The following is a 26,458-nucleotide window of genomic DNA, read 5'->3' as shown; positions in this document are numbered from 1 at the left end:
GTTTGCTGCTGCCTCGGTCTATCACTGAAAATAATTTATTATCTTGTCATTCTAATATTCAGAAAGAAGTGTTCTGTTCTGTCAGTTATCTTGGATGGTTTCTTGGCTCTGGTTTTAATTTATATATTGTTTAGAGTTGCAAGATATTTTCATCTTGGAATTTTTTCAGTTATCTCTGAAAACACGTGGCTTTTCCCATCTCCTGGAGAGTCATTTCAAAATGCACAGCATGTGAGAACTCCTGCACACTGAACACTGTCTTTGTAGGGTGTGTTTCTCACTGCAATCACTCATAACTGGTTAAATGGCAAGCCCTGGAGAATTCCTCAATTATTCCTAAGGAGTTCTAAACATCATTGATATGTACAGAGTTAATTACTTATTTCTGCTTCTGAATATTTAAGAAAATACCATCTTGTGGCTTACAGGACCTTACTTTGACAACTGAAATTGAAATGTATTCAATACAGAGTTCTTGTTTTCAATCCCAAGCTTACACTTTTATTTAATCTGTTTTTCTGTTACTCATCTTATGGATCAGGGCAATTAAATGCAAAATCATATGTGTGAATTCTCTGGGAAGATTTCTGGACAACTGCTGTGGAGTCTGTGAGCATACCTGTAGCTAGCACTGACTGTGGCCTCCTCTGGATTAATGTCCATAAAATGCTTCAGCAACTTGAGCTGTGTGGAAAAGAGGATGTTCTGTTCACTTGTAAGGTGATTTGAAGGGAGTTCCAATAACATCTTTTTTTTTTTTTTTTTTCCCTGATGCTGATATGTCCCTTGATCTAAAAGAGTGAACGAACAGTGCTGTATCAAAAGTGACAGATTATAGTAAATTAGATGACTCTCTAAATGCCAAGGAAAAAAAAATCAAAGGTATCTAGAGACCTTCCAAGTGCAGCCAAAAAAACTCCTTGGAGATTCAATCCATGAAAGGACAAGCTAATGAATTTAGGGCTTGTAATCCAGGATAAATAAATCAGAGCTGAGAGGGGGAAGGCTAGTAAAGCTCTGGGAGATGTAAGGGTAATAAAGGACTGACAAATAGGCATGACTATGTGACATGATGAAGCAGCAGAAATGACAACTATAATAATGTGTCAGTGCTGAGTCCTGGAAGAATGAAGCAGAAACCACTGCTGGCTGTGATAGCAAGGATCTGGAATAGCAATTTCATTCAACATTAGAAAAGCACTAGGGGAGATAGGGGGGTTAAGAGCAGCTGTGATTACTCTGGGACAGAGGCATTTCTGGTGTGGGTGTGTGCACAGATAAAGGCAGAGCCAAGGGAAAAACCTTCAACAGAGAGGAGAGCTCAGGTTAGAGGAGGTAAAACTATGTCGAAAAAAATGTCAATAAAAAATGAGTTACTTACCAAAAGGCATTCTAACATTTGGAAATCCTTTCAGAAAGGTGTAAGGGCAGGTGTTCCCTGCCTCAATACTGAGCTCTGGAAAACATGCTGCATGATGGGATGCTCCATTTTGATTGTCATTTGGGAGAGGTATTGACTGGATGCTCTCGTGGGACTCTTCATTCCCAGCCAATGTATCACATAAAAGGCAAGGAAGGAACAAGTGTGATGAGTGCTGTGGCAATGGGATAGAATTTGCTGTTACCATAGATACCTGGGACTGTACATAAGCACTAAAACTGCTGTGGCTCTGCTCTGTGTGAAAAGCTGCTGTGGCTTGATTTTCTCCTCATGCAAACAGCTCGGAATATTTGGAAATTACTGTGGTAACTTCTTATCCATGTATACCTCTACAATTATCTCATGAAATTAAGGATTGCAGCTGAAAGCAAAATCCCAGAAGAAACAGAGGGCACTTGTGCACTAAAATTAAAAATCAGATTTGCAGGCACACACAAGTAAAAAATTACTAAAGTAGGCAGCCCTGTATTCTTGAAATTCCCCATGTTTCACATCCTCGTGACAGACAAGTCCCTCCTTTCTCTGAGCCATCAGTATCCTGTTGATGTGGAACTTTTTTTGTAAATAGCTTTGAAATTAGCTAATGAAGAACAGCAGACGAGATGATGAGTTCTGTCAAAAAATGCATGTTGTAGCTCTCCTGTTACTCCTCTTCAGAGCAGCCCAAAATTACTGATTTTCCTGGTGCAGGGTGAGCTGGAGAAAGGTGTCTGATTTAGACACTAAAAACCATTTTTGAAATCTAAACCTTTGTATTTCTGTATTGCCTGTAATCATGGTAGCTTGTCCCCTTGTTCGAGTACGCTGTTGAGGAAAGCGAGCTCTTCCCTTTTCATAGCCATAGCAACGAGCCATTTTTATGGGGGCTCAGGCTCAGCTGTCATCTCTTTTTGTCCTAAAGGTGGACCTGAACTTGCACTGGAAGTCACCTTGCTGTCAGTCAGACCATTTGGTGACAATATCTCTCTCTCCTCTCCACAGGTCATTGCTTTTTATCCCTTTTATGTCCTCAGAGACAGCTGCTAATGAGTGGCGATCCTGTATGATTATCCTCCTTTTCAAGGTGCATGCTTTGAAAACTCTGCTGTTAGAAGAGAAGAGAGCAGAGCAGAATGGAATATCATATCCTGAGCTGGAAGGAATGCATAGGGATCATCAAAATCCAGCTGCTTGCCCTGCACGGGACAGCCCCAGGAGTGTCACCATGTGTCCCAGAGCATTGTCCAGGTTATTCAGCTCTGCCAGAGCTGCTGTGAGCGCTGCCCTGGGAGGTGTTCCAGTGTTCCCACCCTCTGGGGGAAGAACCTGTACCTAATACACAGCTGAACCTCCCCTGACACAACTTCAGCCATTCCCCTGGGTATTTTAGCAGCAGGATGTGGGTGCTCATGAGCACAACCTGGAGCTTCAGTTTGAGCTGGCTGAGCACAAGGCAGGTGCAAAGCTTTCCTTTTCCTGTCCTTTATTTCACTTACCTGGTTCCTGGAGAAGTGATAATCTGTTATAGTACACTAACTCTTGTTCCAATGAAGAAATTTAAAAAAAATACTGAATTTACTATAAGATAAAGCTTTGCTTCTCAGAACACTAATTTTATACTCCTACTCTTCACAGGTTACACAAACAGTGCATATTCCCTGACTTTTAAATTATTTTCTATTTTCCTCTCAGTCTCCTGGGGCTCCCTTTCAGGAGCTCAGAGAGATGCTGGGCTTCTGTCTGTGCTGCTCTGGTGTGAGATAGAGCTCAGCACCAAATTTTCCTTTGGAAAGGCAAGCCTGGTTTGATTTTTTCCTAAACAGCTCCTTGAATTTTTACTCAGCAGTTAATGAACACTGATGCCTTTAACTCAGAGCATGTGGAAGAGAAAAGAGTCTGTGACCTTGTGGTTCCAAGCCCAGGCATCTATTAGAATGATGAATCTAATTTATGTTTGTATGTAATAAATGCTGGAATATTCACTCATACTCTATTTAGAAGTTTTGCTATGCACACTATTTTTAGGCTTTTCAAAAGTTTTTGTTAATATTTCTAATGTCTTGTAAAAACAAGTCTTAAGAGGAGAAGGATGGTTATGATGCCTAATCTAATACCTACTCTTAAATAAAGAGCACCCAAGAACAAAACAAAACCCAGTAGTACACAAACTGTTGAAGTACAATCTGCTTAAAATTATCACCATTTTGACAAGCTGAAGGGAAACTCATTTGAAAGAAATGCCATCTTCATGGCTGCATTTTGATTAGCTCCCACCTCATGTGAAATGTTGAAAGTTTCTTTCTCCTCCTTCTCTTGATTCAGTATTAGCCCTTCTTTAACAAAAGAACGCGTGACTCTATTCTCCATGACATTTTTGATGACACTTTTGTAATTAATTTTGCCAGGTTTGTGTCAGTTCTTCAACCATTTCATTTTTGCATCTCAGCACCACTTGATTTGCTCTTTTCTGCTTCTCAGTCCCTTTGGGAAATAGCTGAAACATCGAGGAATTTTGCAGAAATTCAGGTGCAAATGGTAATTCAAAGCACGACAGTGAAACAAGAAATTGATATTTTCATTGCCAGGGAATACATGATGTCCAGGGTTCCTCAGCCACCATAAATCCATGGGCCTCACTAGGCTGTTTTTTCTTGCATGTGCTGGGGCTCAGGTACAGTAATTATCCTTTGCTCATTTGTTCAATTTGGGAGGTGAAACTCCTTTTAGGCTCCCTGAGACAGTTTTCTTTTCAGCTACGGATGAAAGGTGATTTATCCCTCCCTGCCCACAACCTGTGGATGGGTGTCTTGGTTTGAAAAGACAGGTGTCTGCTAAGGAAGGCAAGAGCCTGCCCTGAAATGGAAAATGTAAACCCCCTCCCTCTGAGTTGTTATAATTTTTAAAATTAAGGGGCTCTCAGGCAAAGATATAGGATTAGCAACAACAGCTCTTTACTAGGAAAATTAAAAATTACAAATGCAATAGTACAAAAAACCCTATACTGATAGAGTCAGTGCTGGAGATGGGCCTGGGCTCCCTCTGGCCATGCAGGGCAGCAGAAAGCTGCTCCTCTGCAATGCAGGGGGCAAAGGCTTCTGTGGTGTCCCAAACCTCAGATTGTATCCAGGTAGGAATGCTTGGCTCCTCCCCTGGGCGGAGCAGCTCCCCATGGGATGCTGGGATTGGATCAGCCCTGCAGGGACACTCAGTGGCCATGGAGAGCAGAGATCTCCTGCAGGGAGGGTTGGCTGGGGGAGAGATAAAACTGCCCAAAGAACAGCGGATAACTGCCTCAGCTCTGACAGATGCAAATAGAAGACACACTCCATTTCCAGCCTAAGCAAATGAGGCTGAGGGAGATGAGCTGCCCTTGGTCAGTATGTAACTGAGTTTACTGTCATGTCACTGCTGACTCAGTGCTGCAGTCAAGGAAGACCATTTCCATCCAGTCATCTCCCAAAATTATTAATCACATGCTTCAGTTGAAGGAAAAATAGGTCCAACAGAGATGCAGAACTTGTGTCAGAACACTCTTCTTGATGGGCTCCCTGTATTTTATGTTGTTAGGATTTTCAAGAAGACCCTCTAGTCCCTTTTGGAACTTTAAGGGTAGAAAAGAATGAGGTGAGATTTAAGAACTAGCTAGCTAGCAGAGCAGCTACCTTTCATTTACTTCCTGCTCCACAGGCCTCAGAACTGTCAGCTAAGCTTAAGAGCTTATAATTTATTTCAGCTGGAAGGTAAGTAATTATATTTTTTGCTGTGCCACCTTTTACTTTGCCTTGTTCTAAGAGACAGAGTTGGCAGATTAAGGGCCTTTTCTTTAATATATGTTCATCAACAAGTCTCTCATCAGTTTCTCTATAATTTTCTCTCTTGCACTGATAACTCTGAGCATGCATTGCACTCTTGGTGAGCAATGAGGGGACCTAAATCTCTGCAGCATGAGCAGTGCTGGGTCCCTGAGAAGCTCCAAAACTGCTCTGCAGAAATTTGGCCTTTCTAAACCCAGGGATTGGAGGAGAGCTGGCTGAAAACTGAGCTGACTTGGAGAACAGTCCAATTTCCACTGAAATTTCAGTGTTTTTTTCTGAAGGTGTCAAAACATGTATCATGTTTTAAGTATAGGTTTGAGAGGGAGAAGATGATTGGAAATAGAAATTATCTTAGTGTCGACTAAGGACAGGTAGCCCTGATCACCAGTATGTTCAGCTTGATTATTTTTCCAATCCTTGTTGGCTGCCTCCCTCCTTTGCCTTGTCCTTTGCTCCTGCTTTGTCCCTGGCATGTTTTCAGGTGTGATTTTGCTGTACATGTATGGGTGGTGTGATCTGTGTATATTTTTTAACTGCCAAATATAACCTGAGAAATGCTCAAGTGTGTTGTGTTCAATTCCAGATTGTGGAATTCCTGGTGTGAAAGCCAGGTCACCCAACCTAATTTTTATGTCTAAAAAAATATTATCTTTCCATAAATAAGAGCTTCTCAAAACTCACTTGTTGAAACCCCAGATAAAAAGAGATTTTCACAAGTGTGCAAACTGCTGCCATTAATTTGTTTAGCATGTCAGATTTTAATTTTTTTCCCCCTGAAGTTGCCTGGTTTTGTAGCTGAATAATAACTCCAACTGGTTTTAAAGTGACACAGGATCATCTTTCTCCATCCTAGGAATGTCTGCTTTTTAACAGTGCTTCCCATTCCTTTGGATACTATGGCAACTCTGTGTGTAATTTTGTGTGTAAACCAGCAAATGAAGCTTAATATTATGTGAAATATTATGAAACTTTATATTATGTGAAAAGGGAACAGTTTATTCACCTGGATCTCTGTGTATTTGGTGCTAGGATTTTATACCATGAAAACACCTTTTCCTGGGAAGCAAATAAAGGTGTTTGTCTTCTTCGTCTACTGTATTTAAGAAATGTAAAATTTGGAACACCTTTTTATTTTTGCCCAAAATTCCTTGATTTCATTCAGTTGAGGAACGTGTTTCTGTCTTTGGAAACAGCTGTGGCAAATGGGCACTTGGGGCTAATGTGGGCAGGTTAAAGAGGAAGGCTACTTTTAACAGAAGTCTGGAATATATATATATATATATATATATAAATACAAATTGCTTTTGTGGTACTGTAGACGGTCTTACAAGTCTGTATCTCAAAATTTATTGAGGAAGAAGGTGCAGTGATGTATTTGGATTCAATGCACCTCAGGGGGACATCTATAAAGATCTCCATTGTAGCAAGGGAGGCTTGGAGTGCCATGAAAATTTTGTGTGCATTAGAAGGAGCTGTAAATGCAGCAGGAACTCACAGTGGGGAATCTGCCAAAGGCAAAAGCATCGACTGCCCAGCATGGGGCTGCCCTAAGCAGAGGCTTTACTGATTAGAGTGAAAACCCTTCTTTTTTTAGGTGCTTTGACATTGTAAATGGTATGCAGATATAAATAAACTGCCTCGTGTGCTGCTAAAACAGCTTGGAGTGGTGATGGCAAAGGTTTGGGTGTTATGCTAAAGAGATACATTACATGCTGCATCTTTTGGGAGTCTGCAGACAAATGGAAATGTTCAAAGGGTGGAAAGAGAGAGAGACAGAATATGTAACTGCTGAGAACAGGCTGAGGGAGCTGTGGGTTTTTTTAGACTAAAAAGGGCTCCTGTGACTGCGCAATATATAAAGGTTTGTTGTGAAGAAAATTTTCATGAATTATTATCTGGCTGTTGCAGAAAATAAGAGAAGTGAATAATGAATTTTGACTTAGGAAATACTCTCAGGCTACAGAGACTGTGAAACATTAGAGCTGGTTGCTTGTGGAAGTCATGAAATGTGCCTCACTGATTAATTCACTGTGGGTTAAAGCCCAGTTGGATGATTTATAGTAAAGGCAGATAATATATGCTTTTTATCCTGCCTCAGAACAGGGGAAAGGGAAGCAGCCACTTGAAGTCACTGTCAGCTCTTTTAACTCATCTCCATTTGCATGTTAAGATGAGGCGCAGATATTTACAGAGCTGCTCTAGGCTTAATTAACACTACAGAGGGTATCATTTTCTTGCCCATCTGTGTGAGAGCACCCAAATATGACACCACTGCTGCTCCAGAAAAGCAAGCCAGTGTTAAACTTGGTGTTGAGCACAGGACTAGATGCCATTCTGCCAACAGGACAGCTCTAGTCTTATCTGTGATGTCCTACAAAAATAAATCTACCTTTTGTCAATGAATGTTTGAAATAGGTTTCAAGTATGAAGAACCTTGCAAGTATATATCAAATTTCTTATCTGAGTCAAGGAAGAGGTAAATTGGGCAGAAACATACTTTAGTGTTATTCAGCATTTGGAGACCAAGGCACGGGGTCTCACTGGAAATGTAAATGAGCAAATCAGGGTGGGAGTGGAACAAAGACTCCAGCTGCAGCCTAGAATTAAACTCCAGATATCCTGAGACTCGATGTGTTTCCATACTTGCTGAAGGAGCTAGATGCCAAAAAGAGATGAACGTTTCACTGTGCTAAATTGCATGGAAATTTTGGAATCCCAGAGGAATTTACTCACTTTATCCAGTCCAGATACTGTGATGTTGGTCCATCTTTTCAGAAACTGAGCTGTGCCCCAATGGGAAATGTTTTCTGAACTGATTAAAAGTCCTGAAAAATAAAAGTTATGTATTGAACTTGTTTACAATTTTAAAACTTCCAAACAGAAAAAGCAATTTAAATCACTCAGCACTTTAAAGATAATTATATCAACATGAAGAGAGGCTTTACTTTAGGACTTCTTGTTAGGAAAACAAACCAAAACCAACCCCCAAAAAGATTTTTGTTCTACAAATGTAAAATTAGTTGTGTATTGCAGCACCAGATAAAATTCAACAGCTGCATTAAAAATACCTCAGTTATTTGTGCATTATGTAAGATTAATACAACCCCACTGACAGGTCTCCAACTATCCCAGCAGTAAAACACTGATGGGAGAGTAAAGTAGTTCTGGCAAGCTGCAGAGGGATAGGAATTTATGGAAATGTAACTCTGCAGCTTAAAGGTCTGATATTGACACTTCCATTTTCATAAAATAGTTATTCATTGCAGCAATGAATAACTAAGAGCTTATTTTCTTATTTTCTTTGTACTTTGCTTTTCCTGGTGCCTGTTTGGAGAGAAAAGCTAATATCAGAGATGGTGGCAGTGTGTTTCTCTTTTATTACACATAGGTTATAAAATGTTCTTCAAAATCTTCCTCAGTGTTGAGGCATGTAGCATGTACTGCCCCAAATTTGGGGTAATTTCAACAGAGCTCTGACAGGCATAAACCTGGTCTTCCAAATGTTGTCCCTGGGACATCTTTTCCAAACCTGAAAAAATGAATTAAATAATAGGCAAGGTCTCTTTTTAAAAAAGGACATGTAAGGTTTTATTTCATCTGGAATACCCCTTTCAATCTCACTTTTTCCTGCTAGATTTGTTTTATATTTGATTAGTTCTAGGAGATGGATTTTGACATTTAAAGTATGTGTAATAGAAAGAGAATAATGACATAGCTGGGATTACAGAAAAATATTTGCCCTTGAAAATGGTAATGCATTGTTAAATACCGGTTGCATCATATCTGAGTATAATAAAATCAAAGTGGAAATTGAATGATTGTGTGGGGAATGAATAGTCTCAGTATGTGACAGAAGAAGGGACCTTGGCAATTCTAGCAGTGCAGCACAGCTGAAAATGGATTTTGTAGCATGGCTTTATTGGGTTACCAAACTTATGTTAAAAAAAAAAATAAAAATTGTATTAAAAATGAATAAAATAATATTTGAATTAAAATTGAAAGTATTTGAATACAAATAACAAAAAATCTTCCAGTCAGTTCAGACCTCACGTAAATCCTTAGATAAGCTCCCTGCTAGAGCCGTGGTGTGTTGATTCCTCAAATGAGGGGTGTGTTTGTCCTGTTGGTGCTGCTGAGGGGTTCAAGTTTAAGTTTTTCTAGGGTAGGAAATGGGAGTTATCTGCAGGGTGGGCCATACCTGATTAGCAGGGTGGCCCTTGTGAGAGCTGGGTTGAGCTGAGGGCAGGAACAGGAGCCAAGAAATTAAATCACACATCAACTGAGGTCAGAGGAAAGCCTGAACACTGGAATTAAGTGACTCTGGTCTGTGAGCTGGTTCTCTCAACAGACACAACGGAAAACAAGAGTTAAAGAACATGTTCAGCATCAGGGAGGGCAAGAAGACAAAGTGATAATAATAACAGCTATATTGGCTAAATATGGGCAAAAAATATTGTGCAGTAAAATATGGATTGCTAGACTAATAAATGAATACATGGTGTAGGGGGACACCTAGAATGGGTTGAATATGTGAATATGAATAAGCAAAACAGTGTTGACTCTGGTTTTGTAGCTGTTCCAGCTCCTCTGGACTACTTATTTTTGTGTAAGGACTCACACTGGGATGCTAATCAGCATATCCAGCCATTAATCTATTTTATGGGTACAACATCACTGCTGTTGCTGTCTAAAAGTACATCTCTAGAAGTGGCAGTGAGTCATAGCTGGGACTGCACAGTTACCAGTGGATACTTTTCCATGAGTTCAACAGACCTGCACAAAATCAGATGTACTGCAGAAGTTGCTGATGATGCTGATACTGGTTTGGAATATGGTGTGGTCAAAGTGATAAAATTGACAAACTGCAGGGAGAATGCAGGCAGCTTATTCCTTAGTTTTCCTCCAGTATACATTCTGTGCTCTTCCAAAAATTTATGCAAATGTCAGTAATATAGAAAATAATCTGTTCAAAGTAGTTCTAGATTTTTTTTTTGTGAGGTTCGTTACTTTTTGCCCCTTATGGATTCATTTATGCTTGAAAATTCAGGGAAATGAACCACATGCAAGACAGCTATAATGAGTTTTCTAGATTTGTGCTTTCTCAATGGGTCACAAAGGAGCTGTTCTGCAGAAATCTTGATCCTAGGAAGTGACTGTTTTTATAAGTGTCTTCAAACAGAAGCTGTGCTTCACAGAAAATATTTCCATTTCATAGTTCTACCACTCCTGTCCCTTTTCATCAGTTAATTAAACTTTTATTAAATGTTTACGAAACCAAAACCATTTGACTGTTTGGAAACTATTTGCTCAAACTGTAAAGGGAAACTTGCTTAGTACTTTGTCGTGAGGCACAGGGAACCCTTGCCCTGGACAGTTCAGGTTTGTGAGCAGGCTCTCTAGATCACTTAGGTGATGATTTAGTCCAGTTCCTTGTAGTAAAAAACATTCCTGATATAAAAAATTAATAAAATAATCCTCCACCACACCAGAGGAACAGTGGGAAGGAGACTGAACTAAGAGGAAAGGCTTTGAAGCTTGCACTTAATTATATTTGTGGCTTTTGAATCCAGTGCACTAAAGTGGGAAAGGGAAGACTGTTTCCCTCTTAGTTTTCAATAATAAAGGAATAAAATGTCCCTTGTGGCAGTGAGTATGCTCATATGGGAATCCTAGAGGCATTGCTGGAGTCCTGCCTGGTAAGAAGAGCAGGAGGAGAGCCCTGTGGAGCAGCACTGATGTGCACTGAGAGAGATAATGGAAGAGTGGAAAGTACCATCGTTTAAAGGACACGTCATGGAGCAGTGTCAGGAGGTGGTTCTGCAGATGAAGATAAATTGCCATATGCAGTCATCCCATCAGCCAAGAGGAAAAATAAATGTTACTTATGGAAAATAATAGACCTGCCTTTGTAGGAATGGTGCAGTGCAGAGTGCAAAGTGGTCCTGATGGACTTCCCCCAAACCAAACCATCACGGAGAGTTGTGAGTGTATAAAGGCAGCCAGGAAGATGCTGTGTAATCTCAGTTTCTGGTTTGCAGTTGTTTCTCTTTACACTGTCTGAATTCAGACTTGCCATAAGCTTTCACAAGGGGTTCACTTTCACTGCTCTTTTTTTTCACTAACTGATTAAGGGGAATTTTGGATTTGCACCACTAAGGTTATTTTAACTGTTGAATGATTTCAGCCCTGCCCTCAGCTGAGCATCTTTGGGCTCCTGTGCCAGTGCACCTCAGTGGGCTGGAAAATGATTTTGGTAAATGGTTTGGTAGTTTTTGGTAGTTCTGTGTTGCAGGTCTCACTCATTGTTTTCCCTTGGTTTTGCTCTTTCATTTCTGCACCTTGGCAGGCACTGCACATTCTGTCACAGACATCTTTTATGAAAAATCCTTTTCTTAGGGTTTTTCCTCCTGAGAAGCTGAGAGACCTCAGGAACAAAATGTAAACAATGATTATCTGCTGCTGTGGAATGCAACAGGTGCATCTGGGATTGGTCTCGTGTGGTTGTTTCTAATTAATGGCCAATCACAGTCAGCTGGCTTGGACAGAGAGTCTGAGCCACAAGCTTTTGTTATCTTTCTTTCTTTTTCTATTGTTAGCTAGCTTTCTGATGAAATCCTTTCTTTTATTATTTTAGTATAGTTTTAATGTAATATATATCATAAAATAATAAATCAGCCTTCTGAAACATGGAGTCAGATCCTCATCTATTCCCTGGTCCTCAGACCCCTGTGAACACCGTCACAACATTCCACTTCTTTTACTGGCTCTGCACCCTTGTTCAGGCCTATGGAGAAGGATTTTCAGAAATATGAAGAAAGCTCAACTTGAATTTTTACTGGGTCTTAACTCAAATGTTTTTATTATATCAATGAATGGAAATCTGGGAGCTATTAGAAAAGCAGTGGCACTGAAATGGCCTTAAATTCACCCTTGATCCTGTAATTATGCTTTCCAAGATACCATCTCATTATCTAAAACTCAACTGTGTCATTAGTTATATCTCATTTTTGTAATTACAAGCTCTACATTTGTCATATCTGTGGAAGCAGAAAACATTGCCATTATAAATCTATGGTTTATGCAGCTTCAGCAGGAATTGCTAATGAGCAAATCTTCCTTTCTGTCTCTTTCTAATTTTTTTTCCAAAAAGCTTTTCCAAACAAGCTCCTGCAAATGGAAACTGAGCCTGAAAATTCAAATGGTGAAGTGCCTCCCTTAGGCCTTCTTCTTGCTTTGCTCTTGAGATATGTTAATAGACCATGATAATAAATTCCCTGAATTTGTTTTGTTTTTCTCTTCTTAAAGATGTCATTCTTCTTTCTTCCACAAATAATAATGTGAATGCAAATCTGAGAGAAAATTAGTGCAGCTACAAAAACAATAATCTTAGCAAGCATCTGTTGTCCTAGGAAAACTTTGCATTCTGGAGGAAAGCAAAGCTCAAATTCAGAATCTCTCCCCTTGTCTTACAATGTCTGTGCATTTGTAGTCACCAAACTGAACTGTCCTGGCTCGGTGGTGAGAGCAGAACATTTAGGATATGCTTTTTCCAGATCAACACCTTGAGTTTGGTGATTTGTTTTGGTTTTCTTTTCAATTGTGTTCTTCTTTCCCATCTGAATTATACATTATAAAATCACTGTAGGTGTCTCCATGAAACCTTAACCAAGCTTCAGTGCCAGGGGAGTCTTTGCATGGCCTTCCTTGCCCCAAGAAGGGTTTCTCTGTGCTTCTGGCGCCCTCCTAAATCATGTTTTCCCAGTCTTTCCTCTTATCCTGTGTGTTCTCTGTGGATTGTTTTCTTGTTTGGTATTTCCCCCCCATTGGCCCATTGATTTTCATTTCTCTGCTACTATTTTCAGTTCAATTCAATTCTCACTGCTTGCCTGGATCTCCATGCCCACAATATGGTCCCAGCTCCCCACTGGACATCCATGTATGAATAATCTTTGCTTTCCAACAGGTCACAATTCTTGCTTAAGATCACTTTTCCCTCTGAAATGCACAGTAGGACATTTTTTGTTTATTTGCACTTTTTTCCTCACTCTGGTTGTTGCTGAAAAACCAACCAACCAAATTAATATTTACAGTGGGGCAACTGTGAGAAAGGTGCAGTTTGAGCTCAGGGTACAGTAATGAGCTGTAATACAGCATTTCTTTTGCAATGGTGTAAAAACATTCAGCAAATGTGCAGAATACTTTTAAACTACTGCTAAGTATCAGTAGCATAAACATTGAAATTCATAATCCTTTTTCTCAAGTTCATGCTGTCTGTGAAGATTAATACTTAGATCACTTTTTACATAAATACAGCCCTGACTTTCAAGACTTAGTAGGTTTGTTTTTTTATGGAAGTGATGATGTGTTTCATTTTTGCTTGGCAAAACGGTGATGGCAATTTACTGGATTTGTTGCTTTTATGACCTGTAGATGCAGAGTGTGTGTGTGTGCCAGCATGCATAATCCCAATTTTATTCCTTTATGCAGTTAGAGTAAGAAAAAAGATTTAGTGCTGTGATGTCATTCACACTGTGAAGCCTTGCAATGAATGGTAGGAAAACAGCTGTAGTCACCTTAATGGAAAAAAGAAACTTCATTGCAGCAGCAATTGCACGTGACTGTGGAATTGTGCTGCGGCAGAGGAGCCCTTGGGGAGGTGCCAATGGATGCCACAGGTCCTGAGGTACAATTTCCGCAGATCCCTGTTGATTTACTAAAGTGCCATAAAAATATGTTGCATTTTTTGGTGTGTTTCCATTTTGAGTCTTGCCACAGTTAGTTGGTTATTTCCCTTCCAGTCAATCTTTTCTTCTGGCTGAATGAATGATGTCTTTCCATGTCTTCATAATAAACAGTGCTGAAGTCATTGATTTCATTTTGAGGTAGTTTTTTGTTGTTTTCACAGCCTACCTTGCAATCTTATTCTGCAGTATGCTTTATGTATGGAGGGAAAACCAATATTATTCCAAGGGAATAATGAAATGACAAAACATTTCAGCATTTCTGTTTGCCCGAGGCAGACAGATTTTCTATATCCAGAGCACTGGACTTATGCTTGTATCTGTAGAATTGAACTTGAGTTTGTGTTTATCTAGAACTAAAATCCTATTTAAATAATATATTAAATTGTTCCAGATGCACAGTGTTGTTTTGTTGACAACAGATGTCTCTTCTGGAAACAGCAATATTGGTGTCTAATTAGAGCTTTCATTGACAAAATTGTGTCTAGACTTTGTAGAAGATATTTTGATTTCTTCAGAAATAGAAAAAAGACCTGGAGGATATTGGCACTGCTCCACAGGGCTTCAGAAACCCAGGCATTGTTTCAATTTATAGTTGTTAAGTAAAGAACTACAAAAATCGTGTATTTTTGTGGTCTACAGGCCCCTGCTGGGCTGTGGGTTGTTTCTAGAGTCCTGCCATGTCCACAGTCTGTCCATGGCCCTGGGAAAAGCAGAGCATGAAGAGGAAGATTTACTTTGCTAGGCTCATTCACTTTCCTCTCACCCATCTCATGTCTTTTTAGAAAGAAATCTGCTAAAATGACTGTGTAGATCTGTAGGGAACAAGGTCAGTTTATGAAAATACTTTTGTATATTTTAATTCAAATTAAATTCATATTTAAACTGTTCTGTTTAGTAAAATGTAAATTGAGATGCTAAACTGAACCAATCTGTCTGCTGCATATGCTTTATCATTGAACTATCTTGACAACCCTTGTTAACATTTGCATAAACTGTACAGGCTAATAATAATGATGATGATGGAATTAGCCTGTTAGTATCTTATTTTTGTTGTAGAATTTTAATCTCTGTAGGAAGGAAAATCACTATATCTTTTGAATTAGTCAATGACTCTGCTTTACTATTATTAGCTATTTTTATGTGTTTTTCTCCCTAGATAGCACAGCAAAGCCTGCTGGTTTCCTTGTGGGGAGTCTTGAAAGCTTGTCTGTTGTGCTTGTCATCTCAATTATTATATCATTTAATAGTAATATTTTAGCATGTTTAACTGACCTTCCTCTGAGATGTATTTGGTGCTGAATCTGGTTTGCAGTAATTTGCAAAGTAATTGTGGACAACACAACCATGCATCTCATCTCTTGTGTATAAATCCTTTGGAAGTCCTGTGATGGAGTTGTGCAGAGAGGTTGGTGCTGATCTGCTGAGCAGCCAGCAGGGCAAGGGAACAGGGATGAGAGTCACCCTACAGACTTTGAGGTCCTGGGTGTTTCCAGTTCCACTGCTTTCTGTCCTTTTATAAGATATCTAAGTTTGGTGGTTAACTCTCGGAATCTCTGCTGCTCACAGTGACCCCGGGATGTGTTAGAAAGTCCCTTTTCCCAGCCTGGTAGTCAAAGAAGGAGTCAGAGCTCTTCAGTTCTCATCCTCAAGGTTGTTTATTGTTTCTTATCTATAAAATTCTGTCTCTGGCCTGCCGAGGTCTGTTCAGCAGGACAATCAGAGGCACTCTGCCTGCCCCTGGGGCGGTGTTATCTTTTTATGCTAAAAACTACGTGTACAATATTTACCATAACTTCCCAATACCCATCACCTGTGTCAGACAGTGAGCGTCTACTCTAAACCAATCTGTAAGTGCCAGCATCACAGCAGAAGATGGAGGCCAAGAAGAAGGAGAAAGGCTGGACACGCCCAGATCTCTCCATCTTTCTCCCTGAACCCCCATTCTAAAACCCCAAAAAAATCTATTTTTCCACCCTGTGATAACTTCACTATTATTCTACTTCAACTTTTGTGGCTTGTAATTCTTCATATAAGGTTGGTAATTGTTTTTTCCAAGGGCTAAATCAAAGGCACAGAGGGGTCTTGGTCTCTGAGCCCCCTGGGCAGGGGTTTGAGTCCTCCAGGGCAGCCAGAGGGATTTCCTGGGTTCCGACAGTTAACATATTTCTGTATTTTTCTATACTGGTATACACGTCCCCCACCCCTTTTCTTATATCAGTAATGCGTCAGGACAAATACAAGTAATTTTAATATTTTGTAGTTTGTGTATGAACTGTTTAAGAGCTCCAGAATGCAATTGATGAGAATTTCTAAAAAGAGACGTAATTGTATTTGTTAATCAATGTGCCAGAAAGGAAAAACAAATTTTAAGTGGTTATATGAATTCAACATGTACTCAAGAACAGTTTCATAATGTAAAATGGTTTGTTAAGCTAGTTTTAACTTCCTGTTAAGATTTTCACATGAGGAAATAGCAGTGTATAGTTTTGCCAAAACCCCTCATTTGACTGGTTTAACTTCACTTTGCATTTCTCTTCTAAACTGATCCTTTTTTAGATAATGTGAGGGAGCAAGACATGTGACTGACTGAAGTTGAAAATATCTGCTTTATAATTATAGCTTTTTAAATGATAGGAAAAAGGAGAGATTCCCTTTAATTTTAAACTTTGTTTTTATGTGTAGGGAGCAAAAGTTGGTGGTTCCAAAGCACGGAAGTATAGCAATATATTACTAATACCATGGTATGGTATTTAAAAAAAGGAGGAAATGAAAAGGTTGAAAAATTCCACTGGCTATTTGAAATGAAGGGAAAGAGACCTTCATGCTGTAAATATTTGGCTGGCTGGTTTTGATCTGCACTCTCAAGGTTGTGTTGGCCATGCTCATTCTTTTCATCCTTGCTTCTGTTGGGGCTCTCCAGCAGCCCCCAAGCTGGGAGCCTCCCACCCTGCCCCAGGAGCTGTCCCGGGCTCCAGCTGGCTCCTTTCTGCTCCAGCCTGCTCCAATTCCACCCGCTCTGGCACCAGCCTGGGCACCCAACCCAGAGCCATTGCATAAGGAGTGTGACTTGTATGGTGCACAAGTGGTGTGTGGGTGCAGGCACATCTTGGGGAGAGTGGAGCCATGGGCTCGGTAAAAATAGGCTTGGCAGTCTGTGCCAAAATGAGTAAGTTATTGTCAGCTGAACAACCAAACCCAATCCCCTGCTGCTGCCCACTTCCCTCCCTCCTCCAGCTCCTAATAACTGTAATCCAATAAAACAAACCACACCAGCTGAAAGGAAGTAGAAGCTGGCTTATTTTCTGTCACTTGTCAAATAGTCAAGCATTTCACCTGATGTGAAGTTTTCAAGTTTGTAAAACCAGACAGAAAGCATTGGTCAGCTCCCCATCTGCATGTATATACACACACACACACACACACACACACACACACAGAGATACAAAACAAAAAAGAATCTACATGAAGGACCATGATTCACTGACTTGTTTAAAGATCATGCAACTGCTTTTAAATATATGTTAAATAGCCAACAGGGTGGAAGTTGTGTATAGATTTTTTTATCTGTGATGAACTAGTGTCAGAATGTGAATTTGATGAGTCGTTTTGTATTAGTTGTAATTATGGAACATCAGTGCAAATAAATCATGTACGCTGGGTTATACCAAAAAGTAATGTTATTGATTGCACCTGACATTTTGATAATAAGCTCCTGTTGAAATCATACAAAAGGTAATTTTAAATCTTATATCTTTGTCAGAGTTATGGCTTTATGGTCAAAACATTAATTAGTTTTATCCTACAGCACTGATGCAGGTTAATTTTGCAGTGTTGGAAAGACAGCTCTGTGCATGAGAGGCTAAATTCAAAATATTTCTCATGGGGCACTGATGTGGACAGTTGCCAAGCCAGGCCTTCAGATCCTTGCAGGGCTTTCAGCTGCAAATATCTGCCTCTTAATATTGCATTGATTGGGAAATGCCTTTAAAAATCCAGTCTGTAGGGACTTCCATCTTGCACCAATCCATAAACCACTGGTCTGTGCTTCAGCTTTAGGATTTGTGTCACATTTTCTGTTTGCATTAGACTTGGAGCCAAAGGAGAGCTGGAACTTTGCAAACCAGCTTTCATGTCACCAGCCAGCTCAGCCTGGGAGTTTGCACACAGAAGGAGGCTCTTGAGTGTCAGAAGCTGCCAGAATGAGTCTGGGCTGACTGGGAGAAGTTCTCAGTGTTAAGAAGGGGGCAAGGAGCTTGATTTTCTCCTTTAAAATGGTTATTTGCTCTGATGGGTAACACCACCCCAATGAAGTGCCGATGGCCCTTGAGTCCTGGGCAGCCCAGGGGCAATCCCTGAGTGGATCTGCAGAGGGAACAGGTTTTTATTCTGCTTGAGCAGCCACGGATGGGCACTGGAGGCAGCTGGGCAACACCCCTCATTTTACAGCTCTGCTTTGCTATTGCAGGGAAAGGCCGGGAAGGAAAACAAGGGAATGAGAGGTCTGAGCTCTCAGCAGCTTGTGAGATGTCCCCAGCTGAGGAGCAGCTTTGGGGCAGGTGACACAGGGCTGTGTGGTGTGTCCACTCTGCTCTTTCAGGTCTGTGCAGTGCTCTTGTGCTGCCTGGTTTCCCTTGTGCTTCCAACCTGCAGGGTTGTTGCTGTTACAGGTGAGCTTTGTTTCTCTAGCAATTAGAGAAATCTGCCATTTACTAATTAGAAGTGCAATAGGGAAAGGTTTGGTGGGTTTTTGTTGTTGTTTTGGGGGTTTTTTTCTGAGAGATTTAGCACTGGAGGTTAATTGTGCTCAATAGACCTGTGCCTGATTATATAAATTATAAATTATTTAAAGTGATGCTTGTGATTCTGTGAGCTTGACTACTGAGCATCTTGTGGGAGGGAGGAAAACTTTTAATGGTTTGTTTGGCACAAAAAAGCTTAACTTGAATGCTTTGCTGTTGATGTTTGTAATGCCTTGGCCTTGGTCTCTGTTTGCAAAATCAGTCAGTGGGCCAACTCTTCAAATCTTTGAGATGCAGGCAAGCTGTTTTGACTTTCTGAAATCTTTGCCTGGGAGGGATAAAAGGCTGCATGTAAACAAATTCAGGAGTTATTTACTGGAGTTTACAGATGGATGGGCAGCCTGGCCAGAGCCCAGCACGTACCTTAAAGGCATTAGAGAAAGCATCTCACACCAACCTGAGCTTGCCAGCAGAGGGGAAAACTCACATTGGTATTAACTCACATGTGACTTCTCATTGTAAATATTGTGGTCATACTGGGATATTTTTTCTTGACTCCTCTCAATGCTGTCTCAGTTAGAAGCACACGACTGACTCATTCCTGCATCTGGGTATTGACGTCATTGTGATGCACTTTTCATTTCTAGCATGAGTGTTCCAGTCTCTCCAGTATGGAATTTAAATGAAAACATGATGCTCTTTATTATTACTGAGAAGTAAATGAACTAGAAAAATTACATTCATGGGCTTTCCAACTCATTCTCTATTGCACTGAACATATTGGACATCAGAGCCTGTCAACACAGTCATCTGAAACTGTCTCCTTCAGTGTTTCACTCCTAAGAGCCTGAATTATTCATCAGAGATTTTACTATGTTAACATATTCTTATGATCACGTTGACTTTAATTCCAGTGCATGAAAAAGGAAGTTTGCTATTTCTCTTTGCGTAAAAACAGATAAATGTATTAATGCTTTATCAGACACCTTTCTAAATCCTTTGTAGCAAGTCAGAGCAGAACAAAGCACAAAGTAACGTCAGATCACATCAAATTAAAGTGTTTACAACAGCCAAGGTGTGATGGGAAAGCTAGCTGGAATAGTGAAGAAGTTTCTAGAGGTGTGGATGGAGAAAGTTGAAGTGTTTTATTCTTCAGGATGGGCAGCCTGCAGCAGGATGCCTTCCATGATCAGTTCCACATGTGCCATCCATGTCACAGCACTGGGGCATGGGGCGTCAGAAATGCCCTGGGCAAATTAGAATACTCTGAAAGTCAGAAGTTCTGATTCAGTTACTGCTTGGGGAAAGGGTGAGAGGTTTATTTGTTTTTCTTTTTTTTTTAACCTCTTTTGGTGACAAAATAAATGTATTCTACTGAGTTTCTCTGAGCTGATGCTCAGGAGTTTGTTTATGACCAGCACTATGACGAGGGAAAAATCAAAAGCAGATTGATGTTTTAGGAGGAGAAGCTGCGTTCCATGGTGTCAGAGGACAAAAAGGCTCTGATGACTTTTTCTGAAACCTTATCTAAAGTATGATAGTTATACGGTTACTTAGGAGCTTGAAAATAAGTGAACATTTACACATGTACATAACCTACAAAGTGATGTCATGGTTTTAGTTTGGCCAGTGTAAGTGGAACTCTGTCACCATGATATTTTCTGAAAAATCGCTTTGCCACGATTTTTCTCCTGAGAAGCTGAGAAGGCTCAGAAAAGAAATGTAAACAATAATTATCTGATTGCTTGGAGTGTGGTCTGGAGGCTGCTTACCAACAGTTGCATCTTTGATTGGTTCCATGTGAATTGTTTTTAATTAATGACCAATCCCAGTCCAGCTGTGTTGGGACTCTGGTCTATCATGGGTTTTTATTATTAATTCTTTTCTAGCCTTCTGATGTATCCTTTCCCTTACTTTAGTATAGTTTAAGTATATGATTTTCTTTTAATATAGCATCATAATATAATAAATCAGCCTTCTGAGAACTTGGAGTCAGATTCTCATCTCTCACCTTATCCTGGGGACCTTCACAACACCACAGCAGAGGTCAGCGTGCTGGAGCAGAGCTCTGAGCCAGAATCCATGCAGTTCTTCTGCTTTGAGTGCTCCCTTGGAGAGAATTGTGGGTTTTTGTGTTCAGAATGTTTGTTTGCATGTAGCCATAAAGCAGCATGAGGGTCATTTCCAGGTCAGCTCAGAATGACAGATCTTGTCAAGGGGATGTGTGCTGCTGCAGTGGGAGCTCTCAGGGTGCTGACAGAGAACAGGAGCTGTGTTCTGCCTGCTCACATGCTCTGACATTTGGGGTGAGGCCCAGTGCACCAAGCTAAATAAACTTACTATGAACAGAACCCAGCAAATGCATTTTGAGCTCCAAGAGCCTTTCAAACAGCTGAACATTGCTGCTTATGCAATGAAGATCTCTTCGAAATACTGGTGTAATTTAAATGTGGGTCGAGTATGAATTTCTCAGACACTAAATTTAAGCATAAGCATGAAGTAGGCCAAATAGCAGGATTGTGGGTTGTGAGGTTTTTATTTGGATTTTGGTTTTGAGGGGTTTCACTTGTTCCCCTGTCTGATTTCTTTCTTTCCCTTGGGTTTTGGTCTGAATCAGATTGAATTCTATTTTTTAAAAACTTCCATGATTTGGAATTGCTTAGAAAACTTGTTTAAAGAATCCCAGTTCACAGACCATGAGAAAGTTTTGTTCACTGACTGTTAGTTTAGAGGATGTCAGCAGAGGGAAGATGGGATGTGTTGAGCCCAAGCTGACTGAGGCCATGAGGAGCTCGTGCCCACCTCTCTTTCCTGGTCATTTTTAAGGGCAGTGATTGTCTGAATCCCACCACAGACGCCTGGCCTGGGTCAGTTTGGGATTTCCAGATCACACACAGCAGGATTTCCTTGGCCCTGCCTGTCCAGGAGCCATGGGAAAGGGTGTCTGTGTTTCCCCTCTGAAAGCAATGCCTCCAGAAGCTGAACAAAACTGAGTGTCCATATTCCCCAGGGGGAAACCCTGGAAGTAGAACAGTGTCTTTTCCCACTGACTTTTGCTAGATGAAGCAAATCAGCAGTCTGGTAATTATAATCTGTCTGTTGTGAAAACTATTGCTCTCAAGCACTCAGCAAGCCCGGGCTTTTGATATGTATATTGACAATATGTGTCTAAAGTACTGCCATTTCTTTTGGAATATTAAAGGAAAAACTATTTTAAAACTCACTGCCTAGAGATATGTATATTTTTTTGTAGCAGGCACATTTATGTAAAATCAACTTTATTTCCAGTATTAATATTTTTTGAATGTGAATTCAACATATAGATTTAATTATAGTTGGGAAGAAGTCCTGTATTGTGTTGATTGGTATTGCATTTGATTGGTAACAAAATCATGACAGAAACGCATGCCTAAAACTTTGTATGCTGCATATTTTCACTTAAGGTTTGAAAATACCATTGTATCAAATATTTTGCATAGAAATTAGTAAGTAATGATGACAATGGCACCTTTTTACTCTACTCCTACATATTTTGCAAGCAGGAAAAAAAAAAAACTAAATTCAGTAACAAAATATTCATTGCTAATTGCTACTTAAACCTTTGTGACCTTATATTTTCTCTGGTGTTTAAAAAATAATTTATTTAAAGCTAAAGCCCTCAACGCATGCCTTAAGTTGCTGTTTTTAGCGTATTTCCATGAAGTTTTGAGAAGCCTGCACAGGCCATGAATTAAGTGATGTAAAAGGGGTGGAGGAGAGGTGCCAGCAGGTTTCATAGGGCTGTTCTGTGGGGAGGGAAGGCAGCAGGCAGTGCTGAAGCCTTTGTGGCAAATAGAAGCATCAAAGCTCTGGGCCCTGTGTGGTGTGACCGCTGCCAGGAGAAAGATGACAATTCTCCAAACAAAGCCACCCCCCTGCCACCCCCACATGCTCTGGATGTGAATATCACCTCCCTGGAGCATGCTGATTTGTGAAGCTCACTGAGAAACACTCTCTTTCTCCTTTCATTGAGTGTTTTTTGACTTCGTGTTTTCTGTTTTTGCATTTGGAAATTCAGCTCTGCCCTGTTCGTGCCCGACTCGTGGTTTGCTCACAGACCTTCATGGCTTGAGCTGCCCTGCCACTCCAACCTTGCAGACAGCTTTCCCAGTGGGGTTTAAAGGGTTTTTTAAGGTTCAGATTTGATTTCTGCCTGAGGATTTGCTCCTTGCATCTAGAATTTCTTGTAATATGTTCCTGGAAAAGAAGGAGAACCAGCAATACCTCCCTGTGAAATCTGCTCATGTTTGCTGGGTGAAGAACTGGAGAAACCAGCACCCATCCCCTTCCCAAGGGCCAAAATTTGCCTCAGGATGGGAAGAGCATTTAGGACAATCTACATGTTAGGGGGACTCCAAGGATGCAAAAGCAAAAAAGATCAAACATCGTTTCAAAATAAATTAGCAAAATGTCCCCTGTTCTTATCAGCATTTTGCTTTCTAGGAACTTCATCTTCTGCATTTTGCTTTGTACAAGAGTAACTAAAGCCTGCAATAATTTTCCTTTATATATTGATTTAAACTACAAGTTTAATCTATAACTAGGAGATAAAATATTCTAGGAATATGGTGTTCAGCTAAAATAAGATTGAGAACTTTAGTTTGATGCATAACATCTATTTAAAGTAGTCACGTAATTTATTGGAGCAGAGCTTCTACTGAAATAGTTCTGCAGTTTCATTATCACTTTTGTAGGCAGACCTCTGATCCAGATAACCAGGGGAATGCTATTTTGGAGGAAAATATTCTAAATGCCTTCCTCTTTCTGAATTACAAGGGGATAAAAGGAGAACACTTTCCTTGTGAATCAAAGGATGATATTTATGAATTCCAGAGCTTGCTTTTCTCGAAACTTAAAATAGAACATTGAGAGTTCTTCACCTTAACAAAATGCTAGGTTTCTAAAAACTGAAAGATTTCTGATCCATATATTCTGGCAGTTTTTAAAATAGGGTTATTTTTGTCCAAACTATGAGCCAGGTTTAGCAGTTCTGAACAAAGTACGTGTCTGTAGGCATTTTGGTAGTCCTTCAAATCATCCTGATACCTTAAAAGCTGAGATCCATCCTCAAATACGAAATTGCTGGAGTTTTTTATAGAGAGACTTTTAGAATTGATTCAAAGCTATAAATTAAAGCTGCAGCTCTGTGTTTTCCTCTCAGAGGTGGCTTTGGAAAGCGCTTGCTTGTGACCCTGACCTGTCAGGCTCCTGAATCTGCAGCAAATTATTGAGAGTGGAGAATGGCTGTGGACACCTTGTGTCTGCACGGTGGCAGCAGGCCAGTGGTGCATGCAATGCAGGTGGGTTCTGCATTGGGCTCTGGGCAGTTCTTGGCTCTCTCTGCTCTGTCCCTGTGTCTGCAGAGCTCTGAGTGCTCAGGGAAGGGGAGCAGGGAGATCTGCTGGAGATCTCTCTGTGAAACTCCCTGTGCTGAATGAGAGAGGTCAGATCGGATCTTGAAGCATACTCAGCCAAGTCTCTGTGTTTCACAGAGCTGCTGAAACTTCTGAAAATAGTATTGTTCACGTGTTTGGGTTGTTTGCTTTGTTTTGTTTGTTTGTTTTTTCTCAGCAGTTCATCTGCTGCCAGTAGCAGGAGCCAGGAAGCTGCTGGGATCTGCAGCGTGATTTTGGCAGCTTTTCTTGATAGAGGTTGATAAAGCTTGAACCTTACCAGGCCTCTCCTTCCCTTGGCAGCAAAAGGGCAGCTAACCCCTTTAATCTGTAAATGCTTTAGTAAGAAGTCATTGGGGAATTTGCCTAAAGCTCTGAGCCATCAGAAAGCTTCGCTGGGCAAAGTCATCCAGCGTGTGCAGGGATGGAAAAAGCCCAGACTGTGACCAAGGACAGCTGCAAGTCCACTCCTGGTTCTGACTAAAGACAAAGCTTTCATTGCATGATTATTTTTTTTTCCTCCAGAAAGAAAAGCCTGATTGCTGATCTCTTTGGCATGTTTCATAAATATCCATTGCGTTTATCCGATCTGCTGATTTTGGGACACATATTCTTAAACACTTTTTTTTTTTTTTTGCTAATAAACTTTATGACAAAAACTCTTCTACAGAAGCATGCTTCCTGGTAGTTTTTGTATTGGGGGAGAAGAAGGGAATAACCACTGTATAGGGTCTTTAAATAAACTGAAAGGGGCCAACAAGATCACTGAAAATTTTCACTGGGAGTTTAAGACACTGACCATGTTATTGCAAGGACTATGGGACACTGACCATGAAGGTTTCATGAGGCATCAGACCAAACCATTATACCTGTGAATTAAACTAAATATAGGTAGGTAGTGCTAGAATTTCCTACCTTGTTTTTTTTTAGGCTATTTCTTCTTGGTACCACGGGAACATTTAGTTCCCCATTTTCTTGTGAGACTCTCCAAACAATGGATGACAATTTATCTATAATACTCTGTTCAATAAACTAAATGTTCATTTTGGCTTACTGCTCCAGTGTTGCTAGCTTTCTAGTCTGAAAGAAATTGAAAAGCTGGAGAAGGCTATTCATAACAGCCCAGTAGAGCTCTAAATATTTTTATTTCAGTAGTAAGATGGGACCTTTTTGGATAGTTCTTAGGAAATAAATTGTGTAGTTCATAGCTGGTTAAAAAGGATCTGGAAAGGAGAGGGCAGGGAGCTGCAAGGCCATTTGATTGTGCTATAGGGCTTTAATATCTCCCTGGTCTTATTTCAGATGCTCAGCATCATTCTTTGCTTGCTCAGCTAATAGTGCACAAAGTGATCATTAATCAAAGTAAATAATGTGGCTGTAGCAGGAAACATGAGGCACTGAATGCAGAGAGAGTTTGCATTGATTCCAGGGGATTTTGGACAGATGGGTATCATCACTGCAATGTAAATAGATAAGGTTTCAGGTTCATGATTAGTTTTACAGATCACCTGAGCTGTGGTAATGCTATATGAGCCCTTAGCCTCTGGTTGCTGTTTCTTAAATGTAACTTTAACTATTTTTCACTTCCCTGCAGGCCAAACTCAGGCATTGACACAGCTGCCAATGCTCAGCCCTGGGGGGCTGCAGGATGTTGGGCTGCTGTGGCTTCAGTGCATTTGGGAAGGGTTCCCAGGAGGAATCTGGGAGCCAAGGCTGGGAAAGGGAGGTGCTGCCACACAGAGCCTTCACTTGTCAGCTTCACCAGATCATCATCCAGTTTTGTGTCACATTCCTGCCAAATTATCAATGAAGAATCTAATGAGATGATCATACATTTAATATTTTGTACGTGATACATAAGTTTTACCTGTTGTCTTTGGGAGGCTGCAGCAGGAGCAGGTGATTTGCAGGATGGATTGTGGTAATCAGGCAGCAGTATGTAAATATATGTGCAGGAGGGCAAGCAGGCTTGTTGTGTGCTGGACCAGGGCACTGCAGTGCCAGCCCCAGGGGAGGAGGATGCCCTGCTAAGCCTGTTCCAGCCTTGAGCTGAGACCACTGGCACCTGCACAAAGAAATCCTGTTTACCTCAGTACCAGCAGATGCTTTAGCTCTGGAGGAGGAATTTTTTGTTGTTGTTCTGTGTCAATGATGTTTTGTCATTTCCTTCCTTTACAACTTTGGAAAAAATAAAAATTGAAGTGACGTAATTTTTTTTTTTTTTTTTTTTTTTTTGTCTGGTGAGGGAGTTGGTGGGAAATTGCAGCTTCCAGGCATTTCTCACTCAGGGCTTTGATGATTCATAAAT

At 40.4% G+C, this 26,458-nt stretch overlaps 1 protein-coding gene across 4 annotated transcripts in view; it reads left to right on the top strand.

Moving 5' to 3' along the window:
* The window catches only part of HTR2C (5-hydroxytryptamine receptor 2C), a 217,144-nt gene that overhangs the window by 94,857 nt on the left and 95,829 nt on the right, over positions 1-26,458 (top strand). The gene's annotated exons all lie outside the window — the stretch shown is intronic.

Source organism: Melospiza georgiana, chromosome 12 (genome assembly GCF_028018845.1).
Source record: "Melospiza georgiana isolate bMelGeo1 chromosome 12, bMelGeo1.pri, whole genome shotgun sequence".
Taxonomy (NCBI): domain Eukaryota; kingdom Metazoa; phylum Chordata; class Aves; order Passeriformes; family Passerellidae; genus Melospiza; species Melospiza georgiana.
This window is presented reverse-complemented; position numbering and strand designations above follow the sequence as displayed.